Source organism: Falco peregrinus, chromosome 5, assembly GCF_023634155.1.
Source record: "Falco peregrinus isolate bFalPer1 chromosome 5, bFalPer1.pri, whole genome shotgun sequence".
Classification (NCBI taxonomy): Eukaryota; Metazoa; Chordata; class Aves; order Falconiformes; family Falconidae; genus Falco; species Falco peregrinus.
The window spans coordinates 102,972,049-102,982,003 of NC_073725.1; the positions used below are offsets into that span (position 1 = coordinate 102,972,049).

The following is a 9,955-nucleotide window of genomic DNA, read 5'->3' on the forward strand; positions in this document are numbered from 1 at the left end:
GGAGGTGTCCTTTGCTGTGGGTACCTCTCTTCATGCCAGGATGGCTGGGCACATCTAACAGCATTTTTCTTTGAAGTCCCAGATGGCCTCAGTAACCAGCTCCTCTGCTGGCTGGGAGAAGGTATCCCTGGGAGAACAGAGAAGCAGCAGCCCCATTTTACAGCTTAAAAGCTGAGACATAAATAGTTTATTTGTCTAATTTGAGGCAAAGCAAGAAACCTGTGGCAAGACTGGGGAGCGCCCTCAGATCCCAGCCCCAGACAGATGGCCAAGCCAGCAGCACCACTGTTCTTTCAGTCTGAGCTTTCAACAACAGAGAAGCATAAAATGAATTTACTTCTGCATATGAGCAGATGCTGGAGGGGAGATTTGTTTTCCTGTTCTTTTTGCAGTATCTGCCCAGCTCTGCTGGAGGCTGAGTAAATGAGATAAAATGCTGAACCAAAGCAGCAACACCCACTGATGCAAATTTTTCTTGGCCAGTGCTTATGGCCACCTTCATTTTCTGTAGAGAAGGGAGTGTCTGGTTCTCAGACACTAGAAAACCATGAGTTTTCTTCAAAGCCTGACAGTTTCCCACAGCCCAGCCTACACATAACAAGGAGCAGTCAACCAAAAAGTGGTTTTTCTAAACTTGCAATGCAGATGGACTCTCAGAAGAGGATGGGGTACAGTCCTATCTTCATCCTGAGCCTGGTGGCCTGTTGACCTTCAGTTGTTCTGAAAAGCAAAAATCCTCTCAGTTAGCACCAAGGCCATCCCTATGGGATAATGCAACAGTCACTCAATTTCACATTCTCAGCTTCGTATTAAATTGCAACACAGACCCCATTGACAGACAAATTAGCCAAGTCAACATTTGAAGGATTCTCACTGCTAATGATCTCTGGTCCATGAAGGCAAACCTAAAGACTTCAGGCTATACAAAACCACTGCAGATGAGGAACCCAGCTGTTGATACAGCTGGCATCAATAAAGCATTTGTAATGTAGAGTCCAAAAGAAATCTGTGTATAAAGCACACTGCTGTTGAGAAAGCATGTAAAAGTCAAGGGCTGTGCTGTTTACGTAAGCCTGGTAGTGAAATCTCCCTCAGCCCTCCTCACTGTACAGACAGCCCAGCCTACCAGGACTGAAGAGGTTGCAAATGCGCACTTGATAATGCACAAGGTTCCCTCCAGCATTGTTAAGACGGTGGGATTACAGCCATATGGAGGGTAACAGCCACAGGGAGGAACAGAAGATGATGGTAAAAGCAGGATCCTAAAGCAAAAGCAGACCTACCCTGGGCAGGGAGGCAGGAGCAAACCCAGGATGCTGACTTAGGGGTATGTGACTCTTCAGTGCATATAGTTAAACAAAAGGGGTGGGAGCTTTCTCGGAAAATGGGTCTCATGTTTTCAGAGCAGTGAATGCAGTATGAGGAGGGGGGCTGTAAGTGCATTCCCCCCCAGCTGAGCTCAGGGCTCCACCACTGCGAACAGGTACTGCCAGGAAAGGGACCACTTGGGTCCCAGGACCCTGTCCAAACATTCAGCTTCACTGCAGAGCTGAGATGCTAAAGGACCCTGCTGGGAAATGCCTTGCAAAAATGGGCTTGACCTGGCTGGAGCAATTTAGAGACCCAAGGAGTGGAGTGAAGGAAACTAAGACAGGAATCAGCTCCCTTGGGTAGAAACCAAGGAAAGCCAGAGATGCGTCAACCCAAAGGGCAAGGCACAGTCAAAAAACAGAGACGTAAGGGAGATAGCTGGAGTCCAAGAAACCAGTTTGTAAGGTCAAGTGGTGGCTGTGGCAAGATTACGAGAGGAAAGGATCAGGTCTTGAACAGGGCTGGAGGAGGCAGAGACTGTATGCTGGATTACAGGGAAACTAGAGTGCCTGGGGCAAAATAGTCTTAGGCACTGGAGTCTAAAGCAACACTCTGCCAACAGTTATTTTAGGCAGTGGAAGTGCTGAGATGGATGCTGGAAAGCCTGTCTCCTCTGAGCTGGTGCAATTGTGTGCTTGCTCCTGTTTGACCTGCTCCCACCTGGGACTGGTGAGGCTGTGTTGCACTACAAGACTGAATCAGGCCCAGCAACATTTACTTGCTTAGTACAGAGAGGGATTTTTGAGGATTGATTAGCTAATATTTGCACAAAGCTTTAAACATGTCCAGGGATTGGTTTAACTAGGCTTTTCACTGCTGTACAGTGATCTGCAGGTAAAAATAAGAGGCAGATTATGTCTGCAAACAGGGTCTTAGTTTTCTGGGGCTACAGATCTGGACCTGTCCTCTTATCCAGCTTTGTAGGAAGAGTCTACAATGAAGCTTCAAGACATCATGTTTCAGGTCACAAAGCAGGCTTGCTACACCTTTGGAAACAGCCAAAGCTTTCTGAGGGCTGCAGGACCTAGGACACAGTGAGTCTGGTTCAGAGGTGAAGTTGGAGGAGCTGTACTAGGACTTTCTGGTCTCTGTAATGTGAACACTAACCCCACACAAGCTGTCGCAACCATAGGCAGCGTCCTGTGCACACATGGATGGGAGGGAGCTGTATTTAGGAAGAGATGCAGAAAGAGCCATAAGAAAGCTTCAGGGCTGTTCACTGCCCTTGTACTGGCCAGACTGGATCTTCTCAGCTCTCAGTGAAAGCCTGTTTTCTCCTGCCTTTTCCCTCTCCATCTTCCACAGCCTCCTTTAGCATTGCTCTTCAGATCCCCTCCTTATTGCTTTCCTCCTGGGGCAAAAACCCCTCTCGAGGGCTGGGGTGGAAGCAGCCCTTGCTCAGCCCCTCAGGAGTGCATGGAGAAGGGCTCGTTGCCTGCCCCTCCAGCTGCCTGCCTTCTCTGGGGACCTCCTTGAGCTGTTACCTGGGCATTTCTGCATTCTGCCTTGGCCACCTGCTCCACAGCTATCAAACCAGAGATGGATGTTGCTAAACAGGATGGGAATCCCTCAGGCAGCAGTTGTCACAGCTAATGCCTGCTTTGTTATGGAATTAATTACCCTTCACCTTCCATAAAAATGAGGAACCTCTTACTGCACGCTGGTAATCGGGAAAGAGGGCCAGGTTCGATGATAAACAGTGATGTCTGTGTCTTAAAGCAGAAATTACCACAATAAAAGAGGCCGTGGTGGTCTTCCAGGATGGTATATGCATTTTCCTTGCCCTTACTGGTCTGTCCTACATGCTTGTGGCATGGCTCCATCATACCAATGCTGCAGCTAGCAGACAGGGTGAGCGGACAGTGCAGGGGGGCAGAGCACAGCAATACTGGGCTTTTAAAAGCTTCTTAGCTTGTCTTTTTCCTTGGCAAAGCCAGGCATCTTACCTGGAGGCCCTGGCATCTGTCTCCATGCTGACAAACCTTCCTGAAACAACCTGATCTTCAAAGTTTGGTGGGAGCCCAATTACTTCCCCAGCACTTCCCAGAGGGACTAGGCTAGTTAAGGGGAGAGATGTCAGAACTGTTAGCAGAGGGCACTGGGTATATCTCACAGGAGACTCCTTAGCGGGGAAAGAGAGAGGGAAATATGGGCCTTTCTGTCTACAAGAAGATATGCTGAGTATCCACTTCATCCCCTTGTCATCGGAGGGAAGAAGGGGTAGGGGAGAGAGAAACAAAGCTGGTAATTAGCTTCCTTGGGTATCCCAAGATGATTGCAGTTCAAAGTGTTTGGTCAAGACCTTGCTACACGCTTTCTTGCTGCACTAGACAGCGTGAAAGGGGACGAATGAGTGAAAAAGCAAGCAAACAGGAGAGTTTGTCTCATTGTTAATTGTCTGGTGCTTAGAGGAGCAAGTTCTCCAGCTGCCTCTGGATGGAAGAGGCACTTGTGAGCATTAGGAGAGAATGCAGGTAGCTGCATCAAGGAAAAAGCTGCATCAAGGAAAAAGAACAAGGAGGAGAGGAAAACGAAAAGAAATTTAACTTAGTGCCTCACTTGCAAGGCTAGAAACTGGCCCAGAAACCCCAGTAAAGCTATTAGGGCTAGGGCTCCATTTCCGTGGGAGGCAGCTGACAGGTGATGTCTGGCCAGGCAATTAAATCAGTTTCCTTAGAAATCAGAGAAAAGCTGTTCCATCTCCCACTCCCCTGCAAAAAAAACCAACCCCAAAACCTGACTGTGCTCTTGGCTTTGCCATTGAAGGTAGATGTTCTCAGGGCAGTGTAAGGGGGTAACCCTCCTGTGTCTCTCCATGTTGACAGCACTGTGGTCTACCTACCACTGTGAAAACGGCACGGCAAGAGCGGAGCTCCCACCAGCACTGCGTTCACTGGACGATTGTGTACCTGGGAGCCGAGGGCTGGGAGCCAGTGCTGTCTGCTATTCCCTCAAAGAAAGCCACCTACCATCATGGCCTAAGTTTTGGCTGCTCTGCCTTGAATGACATCAGTCCTTTGAGACTGTCGGTGAGAGCCTGTGGAAGGCACAGAGCTCTAGCCTGGGATGGCCATGGCCATCGCCACTCTTCCACTGGCATGAGGAAGCAGTGAATTAGGTTTTTAGAGGCCCACCAGGGCATTGACCTGCCTGACTCCCATACAGGTGTTGAGCATCTGTGCAAAGCACTGGAGATTCAGGACATCATTACCCTGAGGAGGTGATGCCATTACCGCTCGTGTCAGTTCGTAGCCTCAGCTGCCCCACTGTGCCTTGGAAAGGGGTACAGCTCCTGCTTCTCTTCCGTCTGGGTAATTGTGTGCTGCTGTGGGGCAGGATTGAAAATACATCAGTACATGTACATGTGGAGATGCTGTTACTCTGCTCCCCCCAGACCTGACCTGGGTAGGAAATGTGAGCGCTGAGCCAGCTGTGAATTCTCTCCTTCACTGCCTGCCAGAGAGCAGGAGCTGATGTCAAGTAAACAGAGAGAGGATGTCTGTAAATTAAGGGAACCCTGAGAAATGTTTTAATACAGAATAACAGAAATTGCCTTCTCCTTCATAAACCATCCTAAGATGTGTAACTCACAATGTGTGATAGAGACAGGTACAAATGCCTCCGTGCACTCTGGTTTCTAAGTGGCTCCGTAACAGGTGTTATCATTTTGTCTGCTCAGTATTTTAACATCATTCATTTGTGCCATTGCAACGTGCGCAACAACACATCTAGAATAATTTACTGGGAAGAAGCAATTGCTATGAATCACATCATATTGTCATTATGAATAAAGTACATCTACATGCTGTGCCTTCAAGGAAAGCGTGGAAGAGACGTGCTCACCATTCAGCTTCTCACGGACCCGCATTTACTTTTCTCCTTTCATTTCAGTTGTTCTCAATCTGCCCCTGCACAAATAATCACATCCCAAGGCTCGAAGGGATTACTTCGCCTCCCTTTTATTCTTTCTTTTCTTTGTTTACCAGTTTCGAAGGCTGCCTGACCATGACTTGTGGGCTTTCTGGAACAAAGAGTACTGCTAGCTAGTGCTCGTAGATGGATGTTTTCGTGACTGATGTTAACAGAATCACAGAAAAAATCAGGTTGGATAGGATCTCTGGAGGTCACCTAGTCCCACCCATGCTCAAAGCAGGGTTAACCTGCTTGCTATCAGCTTTCTAGTACATCAGCTTGGGAAATTGAAACCTGCAGAGACTTAGAAAAGATGAGAAGAAGACAGAAAATTAGAAAAGCCCTTCACACTCAGCAGCATGAAGGTCAAGGTATTGTCCCTAGATTTGGGTATGCTGATCCTGTCTCTGCCTGGCTCACAGCGATATAGAATATGTATTTACTGATTAATTAATGAATGAATTAATTTACAGAAATCCCAAACCAAGAAATGCTGCTCTCACCCAGAATAGGAGTATGACCTTCAGACTACTAGAGCTTCAACTTCCAAGCCCCAGCCATCTTTCTTCACCGTGCACCCTGGTTTCTCAGCGCTTGGGCTTTAGTCAGAAACCAAGTGTTTTGTCCTGTGTGCATTTCTGAAACCTCTGTGCCCCATACTTTGAGTTTTCTCTGTCCCAGCTGGGAAAAAAGAAAACCAAAACAGAAAGCAGAAGACAATTTTCAGACCTCAGAAACTGACACAAAACGAAATTGCTATTTTCTCCTCCACTTTCACTTTCTTAAGTCATTGTTCGGAGAGATCCTCCAGATATTTTTTATTTCTCTCCCCCCTTCCTATTTCATTTTCAGTCTGCTCTCTCTTTCTCTGTTTCTGACAATTCTGCCTGGCTGCTATCCAACAGGCCTGTCCAGTTTCTCCTTGTACAAGCATATAACACAAAAGAATACAAAGAAGACGGGAAATGCAATTATAAAACTGTCTCTTCCACCCAGGCACAGTTTTTTTAGACAGCAACCTCCCTTTCAGCACAGTTGGAAGAAAAAAAAAATGTAACTAGAGCCCTTCTGAGCAATGTCATTATTTATTCTGGATGAAATGTCCTGCAGGAAGCTTTAATTAGACCACATGTATGATAAACTAACAGAACAGGCTGAAGGAAAAAAATTAAACAAATCAAAAGCTAATGGTGCAATTACCTATACTCCTTAAAGCCGTAACTCTTGGAGGTGAGCCCAGTTTATTCAGAGTTCAGCAGCTGAAACTGAGACTTGCACATTGAGGTTGAAAATGGTGCACACACATGTACACACACTTAAAGTTTTCACTGAAACAGCTTTTCACTGGATATTTGGGCTTTTCAGCTAAAAGAAAATATTGGAAAATACCTCTTCACAAACAAGAGCTGTCTGCAAAAGCAAAATACTGGGGTATTCAGTTAGTACAAGAAAAGCTTGAAAATTACATGGAAGAAAATCTCCCTTGTCAGAACCACTGTAAGATGTACCTGCATGTCTGTGTGCCTGCCTGCATGTGTGTGTGTATGCCTATCGATACATGTACAGGCTTATGTGTATCTGTACAATGGAGTATTTATTTTATGAAACAACTTTTAAAACTGTCAGCCAAATTGCTTAATTGCAGAAAAGTAGGCAAAAAAATTTGTCATAAGATCAGCACGGTCTGAAAATACAGTATCAGCAATTAAAAGAAATAGCCAACCCACCAACTGCTGAGCGGCAATCTATAATCCATGGTGCAACATTCTGCTGATGCCTTGTGCATCCTTCTCCAAGACTCATAATACAAAAAAAATATTTCAGACCTCAGGTGAATATCCTTTGAGTGTTCCCTTCTTAAATAGCAATATTTATAAGCACATATACAGCAAAAATATAGAAAATATAGAAGAAAGATGAAAAATCAGAAGGGGACTATGAGGTGGGCTGGGACATACTGGACCTATTTATTGATGGAGAGAGGAGTATGGAGAGTGATTTCTATTATATACAGCGTTTCCTACATTCCCTTGGAGAAAAATGTGTCACTTCATTTTGCTCTTGCACTGCAAGCGAAGGCAGCTGCAGGGCCAAACTCATCTTCAGGTGTTCAGCTGCCTTTAGACAGGGGGAGGGACTGGTGAGCACTGCAGCGTGCTCTGGCTGACTGCATCTCTCTGAGCATCATGCATGGGCCCTGCCATGGGCCAAGAGGTCCAGCAGGAGAAGGAGAGTTCAGTCTCATGGTCCGTGATCTCTTGGAGATCTGTTGTGGTAAGATTGTCATCCAGGCATCTTTCTAGCTAGTTATCTTTCAGATGGAAAGAGGCAGGACAATCGTCACTGGTTTTTAAGCTATTTTTTGGAAACAGCAAGCTTTTGAGATCCCCATTGAAGCTACTGCTGAGCTAATACAGACTGATGCCAGAGATCATTGAGGCCATTGGATTTATAGAGACAAAAGAGTAAGCTGTTACTAAAGACAAACAAACTTCCACCATGACAAAATAATATCACAATTTTCCATAAATCATCTCTGGTTTTTATTGCTTTTTAGGCATTTAAGGAATAGCAGGTAAAACCATAGCTGTTATTTCTTTCGTATGTGGCTTCTGACCATTTAATTGTGTATGGGATCGGTGATGTCCAAAGCATGTGGAGGAGTTCAGATCTCAAGTGCTTCAAATGAACAGAGGTATCTGCACCTTGGCTTCTTACTTCTGACTGTCTGCCACATTTAATGTACTAATACAAAGGTGATAGCCCCTTAGCACCCCATACGTTCAGCCTTTCCTGTAAGCATCTTCTTGGAAACATATCCTTTTGGGGATTCTATTTTAGCCTGTACAGCGCTGGGTTTTCTCTCTTTTTCCATACAAGAATTGAAGACAAAGTCATTATCATTTCCAGATGCCTCAGAATAGCTTTGTGCACCTATGGAAGTGCTTTGGAGACATCAGAGACTCTATGCCTCTTGCAGCCCGACGTTCTTGTGTGTGCTGCACAGGCAACCTTTGTCTTTGTTTAACCAAGAGGCAGCAGTAGAGTAGAAGGACTCCAGGAAAGAAGGGCTCTGGGTTGCTTCAGATGTACTGCAGTCCTTACTCAGCACAGCATCTAAGCCTGTGCTTAAGGATAAACACATGCTCTAAGCTTCATTGCCTTACCCGAGATTTAATCCTATCAGTTTAAGCATATGCTTATGAACTCTGCTGAATTCAGTCCTTGAACTCACAAGCCTATTCCAATGGAGGAAAGGCAAAGATCACCAGTGCTTTAACACGAGAAATACAGGGCTTCCAGCCTTCATGCAAATATCCCAATTCAAAGGGAAAAAGGGAGTTCAAAGAGAAGTTCGGAGAGGATCTGCTCTGTCAGCAACACTGGCTTCTGCTACCGTGTTTTTCAAAGTATGACATGAATGTGGTGTATTAACATACTGTTAACACACAGGCTCATTCACTGGATGTATATGCAATGTGCCTTCCTACTACACATTGATTTCCATCTGATAAACATAATATGCACTGATGAAAGGTGGCAGAACCTGAAGGGAGCCTGGCTTATCAACCCCAAACGTCTGGAGGAATTAGAAGCTGAAATCAAGGGATAATAATATTTACATTTTTATATGGACCTGCCACGTGCATTAAATCACAGGCTGCGTCAATCTTGCTGCCATTGCCCCATAGTTCATCACATATCACATTCTCAGACGTCTTCAGCTGGGGAAAGGAACCAAGATGCAGCGCGTTTGAAGGTTACTGTGATGAACTGATGTGTGCATGCTGGGGGGGCAGCAGAGGCTGGGGCTCAGTGCAGTTTGCTCCCTCTGCAGAGGCACTGTGTTCATGGGTATGGACACATGCTCTGCAAGGTGGACCCCAAATCCCAGCCATCCTCACCCTCCTGGGATGACTTTTGGCTGAGCCAGCCTTCCCGCTGTGGTTGTGTCAATACAAGCATAGACCGGCCTGTGTGCCAGCATCCCTTCCAGCGGTCACAGGCACACCAGAGTGGGTGCCGTTCTGCAGCGATACGATATTCCATGTTAATCCACCTTGCAAGCACCTGAAAGGACTTAACCACGTGTACTATGCAAGCACCCCACTGAGACGGTGGGAATAAGAACAGACCTGTAATTACCAAGTAAAGACAATGAAATCACACGTACTCACACCACCTGCGGTTCTAAATGAGGAGAAGTGTTAGTTACACTGTTGTATTTCTATAGCGTCTCAGGAGAAAAAACAGAGGGCGTAATGAGCTACTAGACCTGTGGCAAGCAGAATTAAAGTGCATTTACAATTTACCCCAATCCACCGCTCTGTGAGGAGGGATGCAGAGGGAAGCGTTATTAAAATTTCGCACTTCCCCTTTAATCTGGGGAATGAAGAACACCCCTGAGAACAATTCTGTGCTGTTTCACAGACCCCAGCCATTTGCCACTACCAAATGGAAAGAGGTATCATGAAAAAAGGAAAGATGCATGCTGCAGTGGCTGGAAATTTTGCCATGACATTGCAAAGGACCTGAATCTAGGCCTTGGGCTGAATTTTAATCACCAGGGACACGCTTTGCCCTAGGTGGAAAAGTTAGAGTTCACAGGACTGATAGGAGAGCTGCTGTTTGAAAAAGATCTACAGAAAATGTCCCTTTCTTCTTACATGGA

At 45.9% G+C, this 9,955-nt stretch overlaps 1 long non-coding RNA gene across 1 annotated transcript; it reads right to left on the reverse strand.

Annotated features, from left to right (window-relative positions):
* Positions 1–452: 452 nt before the first annotated feature.
* LOC129784436 (uncharacterized) lies at positions 453–5,943 on the reverse strand. The gene is made up of 3 exons (XR_008747174.1): positions 5,787–5,943; positions 4,583–4,696; positions 453–720 (listed from the first exon to the last, which is right to left on the reverse strand). It is a non-coding gene; the product is annotated as an uncharacterized LOC129784436 (long non-coding RNA).
* Positions 5,944–9,955: the final 4,012 nt, after the last annotated feature.